The sequence below is a fragment of the Mercenaria mercenaria genome, chromosome 3 (genome assembly GCF_021730395.1).
Source record: "Mercenaria mercenaria strain notata chromosome 3, MADL_Memer_1, whole genome shotgun sequence".
NCBI classification, from domain to species: Eukaryota; Metazoa; Mollusca; class Bivalvia; order Venerida; family Veneridae; genus Mercenaria; species Mercenaria mercenaria.
In genome coordinates this window covers 92,077,454-92,097,444 of record NC_069363.1, presented here as the reverse complement: position 1 = coordinate 92,097,444, position 19,991 = coordinate 92,077,454, and the positions used below count along the sequence as shown (strand labels likewise).

The 19,991-nt window shown below is 35.6% G+C and overlaps 1 protein-coding gene across 2 annotated transcripts in view; it reads right to left on the bottom strand.

Moving 5' to 3' along the window:
* LOC128555776 (uncharacterized) overlaps positions 1 to 19,991 on the bottom strand; it is an 85,410-nt gene that overhangs the window by 47,033 nt on the left and 18,386 nt on the right. For both annotated transcript variants that reach the window (XM_053539279.1, XM_053539280.1), the window contains exon 2: positions 6,571 to 6,604. The gene's annotated coding sequence lies outside the window, so the exon portion shown is untranslated. The remainder of the gene's footprint in view (positions 1 to 6,570; positions 6,605 to 19,991) is intronic.

Sequence of the window (19,991 nt, the reverse complement as noted above, 5' to 3'; positions counted from 1 at the left end):
GCGATCACAAAAGCTCACCCTGTCACTACGTGACAGGTGAGCTAACAAGAGCTGTCACAGGAGACAGCGCGCTCGACTATTTCGATGCTGGATAGTGAAACTGGGCACATCTGAGGAAACTAGAGCTGTCACTGTAGTCTTTAATGACTCCAATTGTGGATGAAGATATTGCACAATAGCCTGAGTCTATGTCAAAAATATCAACTTAAAGTAATAAGAGAGGTAAAGATAAAATGTATCAAAACACTATATAAGTATATCCTAAGCAAAAAGGGGCATAATTCATTAAATATTGGTGCCAGAGTTATGCAGCTTGAGCCATACAGTGTGGGTGATGATGTTGAACAACTATTTTAAGTTTGAATCAAATCCATTCAGTAATAACAGAGACAGAGTGAAAGTGCATCAAAACTAACCTAAAATTCTAAGTAAAAAGGGGGAATAATTAATGAAAAATTGGTGCCAGAGTTATGCACCTTGTGTCATATGGTGTGGGTGATGATGCTGAACAACTATTTTAAGTTTGAATCAAATCCATTCAGTAATAACAGAGACAGAGTGAAAGTGCATCAAAACTTTAACCTAAAATTCTAAGTAAAAAGGGGAAATAATTCATGAAAAATTGGTCCCAGAGTTATGCACCTTGTGTCATATGATAAGGGTAATGATGTTGAACAATTGTTTAAGTTTGAATCAGATCCATTCAGTAATAACAGAGATAGAGTGAAAGTGCATAAAGCTTTAACCTGAAATTCTAAGTAAAAAGGGGAATAATTCATGAAAAAGTGTGCCAGAGTTATGCATCTTGTGTCATATGATGTGGGTGATGATGCTGAACAACTATTTTAAGTTTGAATCAAATCCATTCAGTAATAACAGAGGTAGAGTGAAAGTGCACCAAAACTTTAACCTGAAATTCTAAGTAAAAAGGGGGAATAATTCATGAAAAAATGGTGCCAGAGTTATGCACCTTGTGTCATATGATGTGGGTCATGATGTTGAACAACTATTTTAAATTTGAATCAAATCCATTCAGTAATAACAGAGATAGAGTGAAAGTGCATCAAAACTTTAACCTGAAAATCTAAGTGAAAAGGGGGAATAATTCATGAAATATTGGCGCCAGAGTTATGGCTCTTATGTCAGATGATGTGGATGATGATGAGGAATAAGTATTTCAAGTTTGAATCAAATCCATCAAGTAATTACAGAAATAAGTTGAAAAAAGAGAAAGTGTAAAAAAACTTTAACCAAGGTGGGGACGCGGAAAGACGCCGACGCCGACGCCAGGGTGGGTAGGATAGCTCTCCTTATACTTCGTATAGTCGAGCTAAAAATGAAAAACAAAATTGTGGGATGGAGGAGGGGTGGGGGAAGGGGGTGACCAGGTGTGGGTACACAACTTCACATATTGATAATAAATCTGTTCATGGAAAAAAATGAAAGAAGTTTAATCACATTCTGTTATAACTGGTTAGTTTGTTATGTACAAATAATTTATGTGGATCGGGCAATATTTCTGAAGTTACTTAAGGGATCTTGATGAAATTGTGTGTGCACTACCACATTATGGTGATCTAAATGCTATTTAAGTTTCATAGTTCTAGGTCAAATATTTCACAAGTTATGATGCAGAAATTGCTATTTTTATAGTACCCTATAATTACATAGTTAACACTAGAAACTACTAAGGGCCATAACTCTGGTGTTACTTGGGCAAAATCTGCCTGAAACTTGACGTGTTGCGTTTCCCTATAGTGGTGAATATGTATATGAAGTCTTATTTAAATATTCCAAACCACTTCTGAGATATGGCTCTGGACAAACGGACAGACAAAATTTTGCATGCATTTTTAGCTCACCTGTCACATAGTGACAAGGTGAGCTTTTGTGATCACCTTCGTCCGTCGTCCGTGCGTGCGTCCGTGCGTCTCGTGCGTCAACAATTTCTTGTCTGCACGATAGTGGTTTCATTTATGATTTTATTTTAACCAAACTTGCACACAACGTGTATCACCATAAGGTCACGGTTCCTTTCTTGAACTGGCCAGATCCCATAATGGGTTCCAGAGTTATGGCCCCTGAAAGGGCCAAAATTAGCTATTTTGACCTTGTCTGCATAATAGCAGCTTTATTTATGATTTGATTTTTACCAAACTGGCACACAACTTGTATCACCACGAGATCTTGGTTCCTTTCTTGAACTGGCCTGATTCCATTATGGGTTCCAGAGTTATGGCCCCTTAAAGGGCCAGAATTAGCTATTTTGACCTTGTCTGCACAATAGCAGCTTCATTTATGATTTGAATTTAACCAAACTTGCACACAACTTATATCACCATAAAATCTCGGTTCCTTTTTTGAACTGGCGAGATTCCATTATGGGTTCCAGAGTGATGGCCCCTGAAAGGGCCAAAATTAGCTATTTTGACCTTGTCTGCACAATAGCAGCTTCATTTATGATTTGATTTTAACCAAACTTGCACACAACTTGTATCACCTTGAGATCTTGCTTCCTTTCTTCAACTGGCCAGATTCCATCATGGGTTCCAGAGTTATGGCCCCTTAAAGGTCCAAAATTGGCTATTTTGGCTTTTGCAGCCATATAGAGACTTCATTTATGGTTTTATTTGATACAAACTTCCAAAATATCTTCAACAACAAGAAATCTTGGATTCCATGACAAATCAGATCCAATCGTAGGTTCCAGAGTTATTTTATATCTGATTACCTCCCCTGATTGTAATCAAAATGGATTTATATCAGTAAGTACTTATAGGACTTATTTGAAATTTCATTATTGTTATTAGTTGGACAGAGACAATCAGGGTAGATAACTATGGACTGGTTTTATGTCAAATTACCTCCCTTTATTTCAAATTAAAATGGGTATATCTCCATAACTAATGAAGATACTGATCTGAAATTTCATTTATGTCAACAGATTTATTTGGCAGATCCTTCTTTTGTTCACTTACAATATTTATTTTTTTAATTACTTCCCTTTTACGTTAATATAAATAGCTTATTTTTAGTAACTTTTTTATTATTGGCCTTAGGGAAAAACCGAGACCACTTTTCTGTGGTACAACATGGATGGTACCTCCAATTTTTAGGTGTATTTTGACATATCTATACCTTGTAAGAATTTTTTTTCTTTTTGGTTAAATTTCTTCTCTTTGTTGTTCCTGTCCTTTGGACTTTGATATTTTACTGAGGACCTTCTTGTCCTCAAGTGCAATGATAACAGGTGAGCGATATAGGGCCATGATGGCCCTCTTGTTAAGTTTTTGATTTCATATCATAGCAATAATTCACCACTGTGGAATAAGTTATTACACTACAAATGATGACCTGCAAGGGAAGCGAGAAGAACATTATCTTACATCTTAATATTTTAAGTGCAAGCAAAACAAGCAGAGTAATGTGTGTGTTGTGGGGACGGAGGTCAGTGTGGGGTGGGCCAGGCTAAGAAGTTGGGGTAATGATGACTTAGGATACAAAGAGACAATATCAAACAAGCAGATTTTTAAAGTTTCCATTACACACAAATCCCCTAGCAGCCATTTTTTTTTTTTTAACAAACATATGTATGTATAATCTTCGTAAAGGGGTTACCCTGGATATGTTTGTGTAAAATAATTTTAAATCATGTGGAGACTTTTAAATTTCCACTATACGCATTATATGGAAAAGTGACTAGTATCGACTACAACCCCTAGCGGCCATGTTTTTAACAAATCAGAATTATTTGAACAAATTTAGCAAAGGGTCACCAAAGGCACATTTACGTAAAATTACCTTAAAATTGAACCTGCTGTTTCTGACAAGATTTTTAAAATATTCCACTTGTCCAACACTTTAACTGGCTGTTAAAGTTTAATGCCGGTTAAATTTTAATTCAAAATCTTAGTCTTGATGGGGATGTGAAACAATAGTATGATGCTTTGATTTTACTGAAGAGACTTTTTAGTGTTTATAATCCTTAACTGATACATAATGTTTTACTAAGTGTTCTTAAGTGTCGTAACATAACCTGAAAAGTTAATCAACTGTTGGCTTAATTACCAGTTAAAAGTTTGAACAACTGAGTCCTGATGAAAATGTGGGATCATCAAAGGAATACAATGTATTTTTACTTGTTTATTTGTTTGTTTTGTGATCAACACCATTTTTCAACAGTATTTCAGTTATAAATGTAACAGTGGGCAGTTAATCTAACCTTAGTGAGTGTTCCTGGATTCTGTACCAGTATAAAACTGTTCTCAGCAAGTAACTGCCAAATTCCCCACATGAATCAGAGGTGGGGGACGAAGATTTCAGACACAATGCCCTTTATCAAATCATCACTGAGTTAACATACATCTCGCCTGGGGATCGAACTCACAACCCCTTGATCTGTAGATCTAAATAGCTCTCCATATTTAGCTAAGTGAACGTGCTCACAATGTACTTTTATAAAATTATTTTGAAACTAGAGAATAATGATGCTTTTGAGAAAAGCGCATGTCTCCCACAACTGCCTAATCATCTAAATAGTAAGTCAGTCTTTATATTCTGTTTACTTAATCCACATGTGCATGCGCTTTCTTGACACCAAAATGACGCTTATACTACTAGTAGTATAGGTGCCGGTTTAGGGGTAAAACTGCGCAAGAAATGTGAGTGTTTTTGGTAAATCAAGGGCCATAATTCCGAAGTGCCTAGGCCGATTTGGCTAGTTATCGAACTTGGCCGAGCACTTATTTGCAGACACATTTTGTTGAAGTTTGGTGAAGATCGGATGAGAAATGTTCGATTTAGAGTGCGGACAAGCTTTGTGACAGGCAGACAGACACACAGACTGGAGTAAATCAATATGTCTCGCACACCACCGTGTGGTGGGAGACATAATTAGGCTAGTACTTAAAAAGAAGATACTGTTTAAGGACAAATATCACATAATAATTGGTGAAAAAATAAAGCTGTGACAAAAACCAGAAAGATTCTTATTTCTTTTCAACATGTGAAGAGAAAAATTGGCAGACATGTTTTAGAACACAATAAAGGGTTACCTAAAGAATAGTATTTGTATCAAATTACTTTGAACTCCATAGTCAAGTGTTTCAGACAAGAAAATTTTCAATGTCCACTATATGTATACGCAAAGAGAAAATAAGCCCTATTAACAGCAGCCATGTTTTGGGATTTGTTTCAGACAAATTGTGATGGCTTGAGAATTTCTGTACAGGAACAACCAAAGAACATTTCTGCAAGTTTCTTTTGAAATTGGGCAAGTAATTTCCAAGGAAGGTTTCTAAAATCAAAATCATACCAGCAGTTTAGTGTTGTTTTGATTTTTTGTTGTTGAGAACACTCTTACATGTCATATGGTGACTTTCAAGATTTTCTGTGGAGGACCCTAGGTGGCCTCCTTGCATTGTTTTAGGTACAGATGGACACTGACCTTCTGCAAACCTGCTGAGTAGCTTCTCCCATGAAAGAATTTTACTCATCAGGCTAATTTTTGAACCCACAGCTGTAAGGGCATAGTAAGGACTGAAGATTTTCTATTTTTCACTTTGGCTGCTCCTATGTGCAGCTGAGCTGAATGACTTGAACATCTTTGGAAAAACCATTCTGGAAATAATGCGAATTCCTTAATATTCATGGGGCTTATTTTTTGTGGATTTCATGGTTAAAGACACTCGCTGCAGTTTCTTGTATGAGAGATGGGGCAAAAATTTCCCAATAATAGAATTTGTTTGAACTAGTCTCATGTTAGAAACAGAAAAATGCAAAAACAACCATAGGTCACAATGCTTGTTTAGGAGTTATCTGCCCTCAAATCTGAGTTTTTCTTCAAATTTGCATATTCAAGGGCAGATAACTCCTGAACAAGCATGGTGACCCTCAATTTTGTTTTCATAATTCTGTTTCTAACATGACACTTTGTTCATATACAAAGTTTGATCTAATTCTATTAATGGGAAATTTTTTACCCAAAATTGCCGCAACCGTCCTTAAGTAAATTCATGAAAATAAGTAAAATTACAATTCATTTCATATTCAAAATTTGAAATCCACAAATGCATATCAGCATGAAATAGCTGTTTCTGCCCAAACCATGAAATTTCATTCCTATGAAATTAAATATACTCACAGTATCCCAAGTTCCACTAAATAGTTTCAGAGAAGATATTACTTGAAGACAATTTATACAGACAGATGGATGACCGACAGTGATTGTCACAACACAAAAATTTTTTTGCCCGCCCACTTAGCTCAGTAGGTAGAGCGTCGGTCTACTGATCGCGGCGAGTTGTGTGTTCGATCCTCGGGCGGGGCGTATGTTCTCCGTGACTATTTGATAAACGACATTGTGCCTGAAATCATTAGTCCTCCACCTCTGATTATGTGGGGAAGTTGGCAGTGAGTTACTTCGGGAGAACAGGTTTGTACTGGTACAGAATCCAGGAATACTGGTTAGGTTAACTGCCCACCGTTACATGACTGAAATACTGTTGAAAAACTGCGTTAAACCCAAAACAAACAAACAACACAAAATTACCCATGCTAGAAAATACCAACCTGCACAACTCTGTCTTCTTGAGAATCTTTTTTTCTGAAATGGAAATAATAATGGCTATGTAATTATTTGTGCCTGTTTGATATAACAAGAGCTCGCAGAACACGAAATGACCCCTTGATGCATTCAGTAACTGCACAAGGAAAAGAAATCATTAAATTTTGGTCACTGTGCACTGGACATTTGGCGTACTGACCTCAAATCAATAATTATGGGTCATTTACCAGTCATAAGTGGTCTCTGTATCAAATGTGATCTTAAACCAAAGCATTCTCTAGTTATTTGGCAAAAAAAGTTCTACTGGTCTGCGTCAATGTGACTTGACCTTTGACATGCTGACCTCAAAATCAATAGGGGTCATCTGTTGGTCATGATCAACCTCCCTATCAAGTTTCGTGATCCTAGGCCCAAGCGTTCTTGAGTTATCATACTAAAGTTATCGCCCGGAAACGGTTTAATTGTTCCGAATCACTGAGACCTTGACCTTCGACCTACTGACCTCAAAATCAATAGGGGTCATCTGCTAGCATGACCAACATCCTTATCAAAATTCATGATCCTAGGCCCAAGCGTTCTTTAGTTATCATCTGAAAACGGTTTAACTGTTCCGGGTCACTGTGACCTTGACCTTTAGCCTATTGACTTCAAAATCAAAAGGGGTCATTTGCTGGTCATGCCCAACCTCCCTATTAACTTTCATGATCCTTGACCCAAGGGTTCTTGAGTTATCATCTGGAAACCATTTAAATGTTCCGGGTCACTGTGACCTTGACCATTGACCTACTGACTTCTAAATCAATAGGGGTCATTTGCTTGCCATGTCCAATCCCCCTATCAACTTTCATGATCCTTGACCCAAGCGTTCTTGAGTTATCATCCAGAAACCGATTGGTCTACATACCGACCAACACACAGACTGACCGACCGACCAACATCTGCAAAATAATGTACCCCTCCTTCGAAAGGGGGCATAATAATATGTATCTGAAAGCAAGGATTTTCTTCAAGAGCAATATTTATCACTGTTTGAGATGTATTATTTTGATTATTACTCAGTTTCAAGGACTATTAGTATTATCTACCGTACTTCCTTGACGACATCAACCAAATATTTTGTGTGGTTTTCTTTTCCAGCGCGCTGTTATGACATTTGACACTGTAACATTCTAACAGTGATTTTGTTGCATAAACATTGCTGACCTCAAAACCGAGCTGTAAGTACTGATTGTTTATTTACATTTTGCTAAAAACAAAAATGCCCTAATACTTCAATGCGGTACTTATAACAGTGGTTTTGTTGCATAAACACACCACTTCCATCTCCTTGGGTTTAATAGGAAAATAAATCAGACTGTTGTTAAAACCATTCATAAGACAGGAAATTCTCAGGCCAGGGTAAGATTTTGATTTCTTGGTTACATACACAAGTTGACAGCAAATCAATGAGGCAAGTGGCATACATGTAGCTACAGAACAGGGTATCCCTGTACTATATGAAACGGCAGGGTTTGTGCGGGGCAGTTACAGGTTTTCTCCTGAACATTTTTTAAAACAGGCAAATTTCTGGGTCTAAAACTCTGAGCACCATACAAGGACACAGTTCAAACAAAATGATTATGATTTTTTGTGCATTTAATTTAAATATATTTGAAAACATTTGCCTGTATTCTTTATATTCATAACAACGGCAAAAGTCGTCACATTGTAATACTGGAAATATTTGAAAGAGCAATACAATTTATGTATATACAAAAAAAATATAGGGAAAAGTGACCACGCTCTCTGACAGCCATGTTTTTTTTTTTAAGAATTGGAATAGTTTGAGCTCTCTTGGTAGAGTTTCACGCATGGACCATTTGTGTCAAACTACTTTAAAATCAGGCCAGCAGTTTCATACAAGAAGATAATGGTTTTTAAAGGTTTCCATTATATACATATAGGGAAAATAGACCACACTCCCTGTCGATCATGTTAACTGACAAATCAGAATATTTTGAATAATCTTGGTAGGTAGTAAAAGAAGGACCATTTGTGTGACATTATTTTAAAACTGGGCCAGTAGTTTCACACAAGAAGATTTTAAAGTTTCAACTATATACATAAAGAGAAAAGTGACCATGGTCCCTGGTGGCCATTTTTTTTGACAAATTGGAATAATCTTGGCAGAGGATCTCGATTAGGAGGACCATTTTTGTGAAATTATTTCAAAATCGTACAAGCAGTGTAGGAGGAGATGTTGTTTAAATGTGTTTCTATTTTAAGCTCAGGTGACCTCTTTGTGCAACAAAGTGGAACCATTTGATCAATTTTGGAAGAAGACCATCCAAGGAACATCTAGGCCAAGTTTCATCTGAAGTTCCACCACATGGTTTCAGAGATGTGGTTTAAAGTGTGGAAGGACATACAAATGATGCACAGTGGGTGATCACAACATCAGAGACATTATGCTAGTCTATAGAATAGTTTGATGATTAAGGAAGCTTATGATTAAGCAATTAAAAAAGATGTCACCATCTAAATATTCTTTCGTGTAGCAGTTGATTTTAGATGAAATTAAGTGTGCATGTATATCATAATAATTGTTAACATTTTCAATGTAGATTTGAGTGTCAAGTACCTATATTCTTGGCATCGTGCCAGATACCGTATTTTGAGATCCAATGTTTTTGGTGTTGTATGCAAGGTTTTATTTGTTGGTGGTGAATATAACGATAGTGATTATTTGTCTATTTGAATGATGAATATAGACTGTTTCTGCTCTGCAAAAAAGTATCACTACGGTGAATGTCTTTACAATGTCAAGGAGTTCTAGATAATGTCTTATATGATAATGAATACATGTAGGTTAAGGAGTGTTAATTTGACATTATGATAATGACTCTTTTAAGCCTACCTAGCTTGATAAACAACATTCATATAGATAAAATTATTCATTAAAGATTGTCATTTAAATTTAAGCAATATTTTACGTTTTTATGCCAACTTTTCCTATTTCAATCTGAGGAACAAAAAAAACCATTATACAGAGTTAACAGTCCTTGGAACAAGCCCAGGAAAAGCAAAAATACTACAAAATTTCTTTCCTTCTCACACCAAGGTGTTAATTAGGTTCTTACTGAGGGCATATGATTGCTAGCAATTAGCTTGATTATAAAGTCAGCACCACTGCAACTATACTAATTATTCTTATTTTATGTTATCACATTATTTGTACAGGCTGCCTTTCATTCTGTGTATGTATCAATAACCACAATCAGCGAAATGAAAAAGATTAGATTTTATATATAAAAAAAAACATGCTCAAAACATTTTTATATATAAATAATTTTGAGATTGAAAGATTTTTTTAAAATTATTGCAAAGTGACAAGATATATTTTTATCATAGTCATCTTAATTTTTCATCCAACAATTATCATTTTAATTTGATTATCTAGAATATATAGATAATTAAATAAACTTGTGTATTTTGATCTAATGTCATAGCAGTAAACAATGTTCAAAATTAAAGGACGCTGGTATTGGATTTTCATTATTTAGTAAAAATTAAGGACTACTGGAAAATATTAACATCTCTTAAAGTTTTTTTTTTAGTCAGAATGAAGAATAACTGGTATTGAGAACACTGACAATTTTCAGTATTTGTTTAAACAACATTACCATGATTACTGCAAATGAGTGTCACGCGCAAACCCAAGGTCTCTTTCTCAATTAAATTATTAACTTAAATATGCGGAATATTCAGGAGTGCCAGGCACTGTCCTCCAGATCTTTTGCTAACTAATAATAGAGTTTTTAGATATCTGAAAATTAATGCTATATTTCTTAAGAACTTTATAACTGACAGACTGTATGTTACGGAAACACATGAGAATTATTTGTTTTCACTAAATTTTACAATGAAGTCTAAAATCGTTTGTAACACTTTACTTGAGGTAGAATCCCTCGATTATAAATATCTATATTCAACGCACATTACCCTTACCCTGCTAAATTTCTACAATGAACTTACCCATCATTCAATTATGACATTACCATTACCTGTTAAAAGGGGTGCTTAACAAAAAAATATTGAATTGAATGGCGAACAGTGCAGATCTTGATCAGACTGCACCGATGTGCAAGCTAATCATGCATGATCTACACTGGTCGGAAAGGCAGAACCAATCAATCGCATACAGCATCATAAGGGTTGAACACTAACTCCTCCATAGCACTATTGGTAGCAACAGCAGAAAAATTTTCTGTTGCCACGGCGGTCTGGCTTCGATTCCCGGCGCAGTCATCTTTTTTTCCTTGATTTGGCATTTTAAATATTTATGAAAGGCAACATATAGGTCCGGGTGTTTAGAATTTGTAATATTTTATATGTATTATATCAATGTCATACACAGTTCACATATCTTACTTTTAGCAATTGAAATAAGTTCTTATCAGAAATTCTTATCATTTTCATTTTTAAAAGAAATGTGTTATCATATATTAACTATTCATGCATTTCAAGCTTAAGAGTAAGTCTTTTTTATATATATATTAACCAATTGTTTTATAGCAAAATATCTTTATAAATCATTTCTGTTGTACTCAGATAAAACTTTGTTTCAATTTATTACTTTTGTTAATAATATTTTATTATCATACTAACAACAATAAAACCTACTAAAATGGAAAATAAAACTGTTTTTAAAAAGAAAAATGTTTATCTATTTTTACTTATGTATATAAAACAAATAATTTTCTATTGCAAACTCATATAAGAGAAATGTGTTTCTCCTTATCATAAGCAATCTAAAGATCATTATCTAATCATGCTTAACTACCATGCTGGTTTTTCTCTGCCACAGAGCGAGATGCATGTAATTATAATTATCTATTAATGATGCATGCCCTTGATGTTACCTGGCTCAAAAAGAGCGATATTTCGGGCAGATTCGTAGCAGTGTTAAGTCCTTATTAGATTAATATTTACTTTATTGTTTTATACAATTATATAAATACCCCAGAGTATAACAACAGCACCGCCTTGAGGGTGCAGACGCTCATTTTTTTGTCTCTGTATAATATAAGTCCAAAAGGGGCCATAATTCTTGCAAAAAGCAGGTTGGAGTTATGGTTCTTGCTGTACAGAGTCAGCTTTTGATGGCCCCCTTGCGAAATGGTCAAAAAGCTGCGAACATGCTGCGAACATGCCGCAAACATACCTATTCGCGGGATATTCGCTGCTTAACCACGATCATGCCGCGATTGATTTGATAATAGTTCGCGGAAGACCAATGATCACGGCATGTTCGCGAGAAGAACTTAGAAGATTATAATCTTTTGGTAAACTGTTAATGAAGAGCTTTTATATTAACTAAGAGCAGGTAATTGTAGATCTCAATTAATTTGTAACATTATCTGTAAGATCACAGTATGAGTCTGATAAGTTAATTACAACCAGATATTCTGGACATGTTTAGAAGGAAATCTGTGTGCATTATGGACAGTTTTCATAAGTGATTCTTGGAGACTGATAGGAATATACGAGGGGTGTTCCAAAAGTAATGTCACTTGCATCGGTTCTCCTATACTGCAAATGTTCTGATCATTTTAACTTGCTCTGCCCTTCAAAATACTCTCCGTCAGCCTGAATACACCTTTTGAGCCGGTCAATCCTCTTTTGGAAGCATTGTTCATACTCTTCTATGGGAACACCCATCAGATACTGATAAACTGCAGATCCAAGGGCATTTCTCGATTTGTATCTCTTTCCAGACAGATGATATTTAAGTTTGGGAAACAGAAAATAGTCGCAGGGGGGCCAGGTCTGGCGAAAGCGGAGGGTGTGGAAGGACGGTAACCTCGGACTCCAAAAACTCGGTCACAATGCGTGCCTTGTGAGCGGGTGCATTATCATGCAAAAGTCGGAGGTACTTAAGTCCTGTTTTGGGGCGGCGACTTTTGTAGTAGTTCTTCAATTTTCTTAGAACAACTTTTTTTATAGAATTTTCCTATGGCCGTACTGCCTTTTGGTACCGGAATTTGAATGATTGGACCCTTATGAGTGAAAAAAATACATACAAAACCTTCTTCACCGTTGGTATTCATTTGGCAATACTTGGGCGTCTCACATGGAATACTTTCAAAATAATAAACCCAGGTTCCATTACCAGTAACTATATTATCAAAAACCTTTTTGCTGTATTTTATGTACATGTTCAGAAGTTTTTTTTGCCATTGTTACAGGGGTCCTCTTTTGTTAACAAATGGGGTATCCATCTTGCATTTATTTTTCTAAGTTTTAGGTGTTTCTTCAAAATTCCATGAACTCGTGCTAACGACAAGTTTGTCAGTCGGGCCAATTGCCTTACGGTGAATCGGGCATCCTTTTTTAGCAAATTGAGGATTTTTTCGATGTAACCTTTCGACGTAGTTGTTGCAGGACGATCTGTGCGAGCAGCATCTTTGAGTTGCTGCTGTCCGGTCCTAAATTTAGCTACCCACCTACAAATAGTCCTATGAGACATTTGACCTTCCCCATAAATGTCGCACACCTCAGGGTGAATATCTACAAGCTTCATGCCGAGTAGCGACCTACCTTTTATGTAGGCCCTAATTTCAAGCCCATTTTCAGCTCTTTTCCCAGTCATTTTGTGTAAAGTGTAATGAATACGCTATAAAGCAATGTACACTGTACCAAAGTCAGTGAACGTGTGAGCGCGATATTTACCTATGTTACGATTCAGTGATCGTTCTGTCGACACGAGGTGGTTTTGTGTACACATGACACGATTTCCCTGAAATAAAACACAAATGACATTATTTTTGGAACACCCCTCGTATTCTTTTTTATGGTAATTTAAGTCAGAAAATTTATGTTTAGTATCTATACTCATATATCTCAATAAACATATGGAATTTTGAAAATAAAACAGGTATGTTTAAACTTTTGCAGATCTCAAGCTTACAGAAGAGTATTACTGACCCCTCTTTACTTAATATATATCTTTCAGAAAACAACATTTTATATTATCTATAAGACGAGTAATATGATCCGGTTATATTTTGCATAATATATACACACACATTGTAAATTGTTATCAATATATAAATAAAAAAGACGATTTCAGTTATGTTATGACATAATTTTTCAAATAAATATTGAATTATATGCTGGATGATATCTTTTCGAATGAAAGTTGGTACGATTTATATGACATATATCTAAAACTGAGAAAAACTGCGTTTATTTATTTCCAGTTTGGGCATGCAGAACCCAACACCCAGGTTCCTGGCCTAATGATCAAAGTCACAGTGAAGGTCATTATCATTTTCCTCAGTTTTTCATGTGTGGGCTAGCAAACCAGCACAAATGGAGTGTTTTTGAACTTTCTTGGTACACATGATCGCCATATTTTAACGACATGCAGAACTCATAACCCGGGTCTCTGGCATAAATTCAAGCTCATCATTGTTAATTTCTACATTATTTCATTTCAAGACTATGAATTCTAACCAAGGAGGGATTTTGAAAACACTTGGCACAAGTAATAATCATACTTGAGGTCAGGCAGAAGCCATTAACTGGGTATCTACCTTAAATCACGGTAATACCACAGTCACACATACGGCGCGGATAGCTACGTCTAGCCACGGATAGAAACGTAGTAATCCGTATCGATCCGTACCTGAGTCGTATGGATTGGTACTGGTTGATACGGACTGATACGGATTACTACTTTAAGGTACGGCTCAGGTACGGATCGATACGGATTACTACGTTTTTATCTGCGGCTAGACGTAGCTATCCGCGCTGTATGTGTGACTGGGGTATAACTGAGCTCATTACAACCAGAGGCCAAGTTCACATTACATATGCTTTGTTGACTAAGAAGGCATTCACAAAATAATATCCTTCTACGGGGGCCCCATTTCATCGAAATTACATGTTGCCTCTGAAATAACAAAAATGGCTTATTTCAAGCTTGTGGACACTGTAGCAGGTTCATGATTTAATTTATATCAAACTTTGTCACGTCTAAGTTTGGCAAAAGATATCGGCTCCTTTCAAAATCTGGTCTTTTCCAAAACCGGTCAGATTGTTAAATTATTGTCCAAGTTATATGTATGCGATATTACGAAAATAGCTAATTTGAAGTTTGTTTGCAAAGTAGCACAGTCAGTTATCAACTGACTTACTAGTACATCAAACTTGATCGGCAAAAGATCTTAATTGGCTCCTTAGAAAAACTGAGCAGATGGGATGAAAATTTACAGCAAAGTAATGCGCATTTTTACTAAGACATAAACCGCTCACAAATTCATTTTAAATAGTTTATGTTATAGAAAATACCTCGAAAATTATTCTGCAACAAATATATTCTCATAACATCAAACGTGTTATGAGAATCGTTTCAGGTAAAAAAACTGACAGTCTTTATAAATGATATATATAACTACAAAGAAATACAAACATGTAATAAAAATAATGTAAATAAACTCTCAAAAATTTAGAAATACATCAATATAATATTTAAGTGTTGACGAATTTATCTACCATCACTGTACATTGCGGGGTCAGTATACTCTTCCGTACAAGCTGTATCAGATTATCTAAAAAGAAATATAGAACTAGCTTATTTTTACAATTTCTAAGCTTCATTTATAAGTCTGATAATTAACATGTAAAACTATGACAGATTTGTAGTGATGCATATAACTTATAAGCAGTGTGAAGAAAAAACATTGGGATGAAATGAATACATGCACTCAGACACTGTTATTGAATGACAATTAACAGTTAAAATTCAAACATATTTTATCATTATAACTCAAAATGCTCTAAATATGATATGAAAAAGTTCAGACATTGACATTTCGAATTTGTTACAACCTCAGTGTTCAAGTTTATTCAATAAATTAATAATATCCCTGATTCCTATTAATTTATTGTTTTTGTACTTCTGTATCATGCTTTTTTGTACACAATCTCTGTAGTGATGGTTTTCAGCTAGTTCGCGGCATGTTTACAGCAAATAGTTTGCGGGAAGATCACAGCAACAAGTTCGCGGGATGATCGCTGCAACTTGTTCGCAGGAAGTTCACAGCTACTTGTTTGCGGCAAAAATAATTTGCATGTGAAAAGTGAACACCAAACAAACCTTCCGCAAACAGTTATACCAATTGTATCAAAAGTGTTTGCGGCATGTTCGCCGGATATTCGCAGCATGATCGCAGCAAGTGTTCGCAGCAAACTATAATATTTCCGTAAGGGGGTGAACAAGTGTTGCAAGTTTGAAAGCAACAGCTTTGATATTTTAGGAGAAAAGCTGACCTAAACATAAAACTTAACCAGGCAACCCCGACGCTGATGCCAATGCCGACGCAGACGCCAACGCGACAATAATTATTTTTTTCCCCAAAAAAAATCGGATGAGCTAAAAATGCCGAGTGTTTATAATTTTTAGTTTTACATTTGCATTTGAAAGATAATGGAATATCTAAGTTAAACAAGAGCTGACAAATGTCCCAGAAGCGTGCCCCAGAATGCTACAGTTGTCTGCGCATGATAAATTAACTCATTATGGGGAACATTTGTGCCAAGTAATTTTAAAATCCCTAGATAAATGGCAGTTAGGGACAAAACAAGTAACAGACCATGTTAACTTTGACTTCTAAGTGTGACCTTAACCTTGAAGATAGGGCTCTGCGTATGACACATCATTTCGTTATAGGAAACATTTATACCAAGTAATTTCAAAATCCCTTGATGAATGACAGAGTTATGGACCAGACAAGAAACAGACCATGTTATCTTTTAACCTCTAAGTGTGATCTTGACCTTAGTGCTAGGGGTCTGGATCTTGTGCATTACACCCGTACGAAAAAGTACGCCCATACTTTAGGCGGAAACCGCCCAGAAAAATAAGGCGGTTTCCATCTTATGTTGCTATTAAGCATAATATCTGCCTTAGGGAGACCTTAGGGAGAATAGGGCTCGAAATATGCACATTTTTTCCTGTTAGTAAGGCGGAAACCGCCTAAATTGGCGTAAAAATGTTTAAGCAGGAAAAAATTCCGTCTAAGGATATTTTCTGCTTAGGCGGGAAAAAAATACTCAGAAAAGCTTGACCGGAATAAAATCCGCCTTATGTAAAACATAAAAAAGTACCCTTAGTATTTATCTTGAGCATGAAGTTTTTCACATTTCACTAGATTCATTTTGCTTTGCAAAATACAATTTATTAATAAGACAGCTTCAATTTTACAAATATATCAGCTGTGGCTTAATAACAAAATTACTGAAGCAAATGCACAACAATACTGACTAAATATCATGAACATTTCTTGAAAAAATTAGAAGTTATTAAACCTTCACTAAACTAGCATGGAACTACTGATTATTACTGATATTATCATTCATGTTTGGTGCCAGTGCCATACTATTGTGATGTCTATAATTATGGCAATAATTATGATATTAAATACTAACTTAGACTTGAAATCTTATTTAAATTGTTTGCTACCTTGTAACTGCTATGCATTATACATGTACTTCTGAAATGTAAGTAATTAACAGATAGTGATTTGGTTAAAACAGAAAAGATGTTCATTAAATCCTCTACACCTTAATTTGCTATTTCTAAAGGTTTACAGATGTAAATTAATTAAATTCTAACTCAACACAAATATATAATGTACTCCTTAGTCTAGTCTACTTAACTAATAACATCCCATGTATAAATGCCTTCAGAAAGTGCTTTCTCTCCAAACAGGAGTCACAACATCTGGATGTAATAAACTCACTGGACCCTTATAGTGATCCTATTTCAAATTAATTGATATACAATTACCACCTTCCAAAATTCTGCCCTATCTTAGTAAAGCCATTTTTTCAAAGTTCAAATTTTCCCCTTATTTTATCTGAAAATTCCGCCTAATGAGAACGCACCTTTTTCTGAAAAGCGCATTAACCAAAATTTAAGAAAAATTCCGCCTTCCTGTTAGGCGTAATTTTTAGAATAATCCATGTCCGCCAATAGTCCGCCTTTGAATATCCATTTTAGCAGGATTACGCCCTTAATACGCTTTAATTCAGAGCGGATTCCACCTTATTTTTTCATACGGGAATGTTGTCTCATTATGGGGAACATTTATGCCAAGTAATTTCAAAATCCTTTGATGAATGGCAGAGTTATGAACCGGACATAAAACAGACCCTGTTTACCTTTGACTTCTAAGTGTGACCTTGACCTCGGAGCTATGGGTCTGAGTCTTATGCATTACACATCATTTCATTATGGTAAACATTTATTCAAGTTATTTCAAAATTCATGGATGGCAGAGTTATGGACTGGACACGAAACAGACCCTTTGACCCCTAAATGTGATACTGACCTTGGAGCTAGGGGTCTGAGTCTTGCCCATGACATGTCATCTCATTATGGTGAGCGTTTATGCCAAGTTATTTCAAAATCCCTTTATGGATGGCAGAGTTAAAACCCGGACAAGAATACTCGGACGCACGGACGGACACTATCAAAGCTGAGTGTAGACAGGCCCGTAGCTACGTTGAGGCAAGTGAGGCAGTTGCCTCGGTTAAAATTTGGCATGCAATGAAAAAAGTAATTAAGTACATGTATTTCAATTAAGAATACAAATGGTACCAATTCAAGTTCAAGTTCAAAAACATACGGAAATGATATATTACACTCATTCAGAATGACTTAAAGTGTGAAGATGAAAACGAAACTGTCATATTTCAGTGTGCTTCTAAATGAAAAACTCTTCCCACACTTTCAGAAACTAGATGGTTATCGAGATTTGACTCCATAAGCACACTTTATGTGCACATCTACAATGCTCTGAGTGATATTATGGACGAATCGTCAGGTCAGTCAACCCATGATGCTTCAAGTTTTTTTTTCAAGTTCATTTTTACCGCATGTTTGATGCAGTATATTTTGGCATTTGTAAGACCATTATCGGTGAATTTACAAGCAAAGGATTGTGACCTGTTAAGAGCTCATACCGAAGCACGTAATGTTACAGATATCCTAGCAGCTATGCGCAAAGAATCTGCTTCCTTTGAAAAACTTTATGAATGGTCAGTGAAAATTGCTACACATATGAGCATAACACCTGGAAAACCAAGAATTGTCGGTAGGCAGAGGCATCGGGCAAAGGCAGGTGATAACACTTCTGTCCCGGACCACTTCAGGATTAACTATTTCTACCCGTTTTTAGATCACGTGATACTGCACCTTTCTTCTCGATTTCCAGAGCAACTTGGGGATGTTTTACAGGGAACTTATCTACTACCCGGAAATCATGACAAATTAACTGATTCCTCAACTGACAAAATAAAACAAACATTTGAAAATGATCTTCCGATGAAATGATAAGGTGGAAACGGTATAATGAAAACATTATGAAACCTATATCTCTTTAAGATGGATTTGACAGATGTGACCAAAGCTATTTCCCTAACATTTGTACCATATTCCAGTTAATTTTAAGTTTACCTGTTGGCTCATGTTCGTGTGAACGTAGCTTTGATGTGGTAGATGTCTTAAACCATTTTCTAAAAACGCATTAATGTTCTTTTTCAGTTCAGCGTTTTACCATCTTTTGCTTTCAACTAGGTTTTAGGCCTAGGCCAAGATTAACAGATGTATTTCAGGTTTAACCAATTTGTATTTATAAACTTGATTTGCTAATGTTGTAACTCTTTTAATAGGTACATTTTTATTATGTTATTAAATATACTATTGTTATTTATGTCGGTCAATAGCTATACATAGCTAATGTTGTCTGTATATTAATACCGACTTTAAATAACATTTGTATCTTGTATCTTGTATCTTTAGTGCTCTCTATAGGCTAAAAACATGGACCAGTTCGTCGATGAAAAGTATTCGCTTGAATGGGTTAGCACTAATGTACATCAACAAAGACATTGACCTGGACAAAAATGAAATATTAAGACTTTGGAGCTCATCGGGGAACAGAAGAATTTCTTTGCCTTTGCATCCTGAATAATACGAAAAATTTAGTAGACAGTTGTTGATACATGAACTGTAGTTCAATAAAGCTAGTTTTACATTGTTACATGTCCCAATATACCTTATTTCCGAATTATCTTCTGTCATTTTATCATAAAAACATAAAAAATCAATAAAAAACTACATTAAAAACACCAAATTTAAAGTAGTAAAACATGGTCGCTGGACCCTCCAGAATGCACCATAGACGACCTAAAGAAAAATATTCCAGGGGCAGCATGCTCCCGGACCCCCCTAGACTGCCTCGGTTAAAATTTGCCTCTGGCTACGGGCCTGGTAGAGAACCCCAAATTTGTATTAGGTGGTCATTCCATTGTTTGAAAACAGTAGAATGACCACTTAGAGACAAAAAAGACTTACGTGGTTTATATCAGTTCTAAA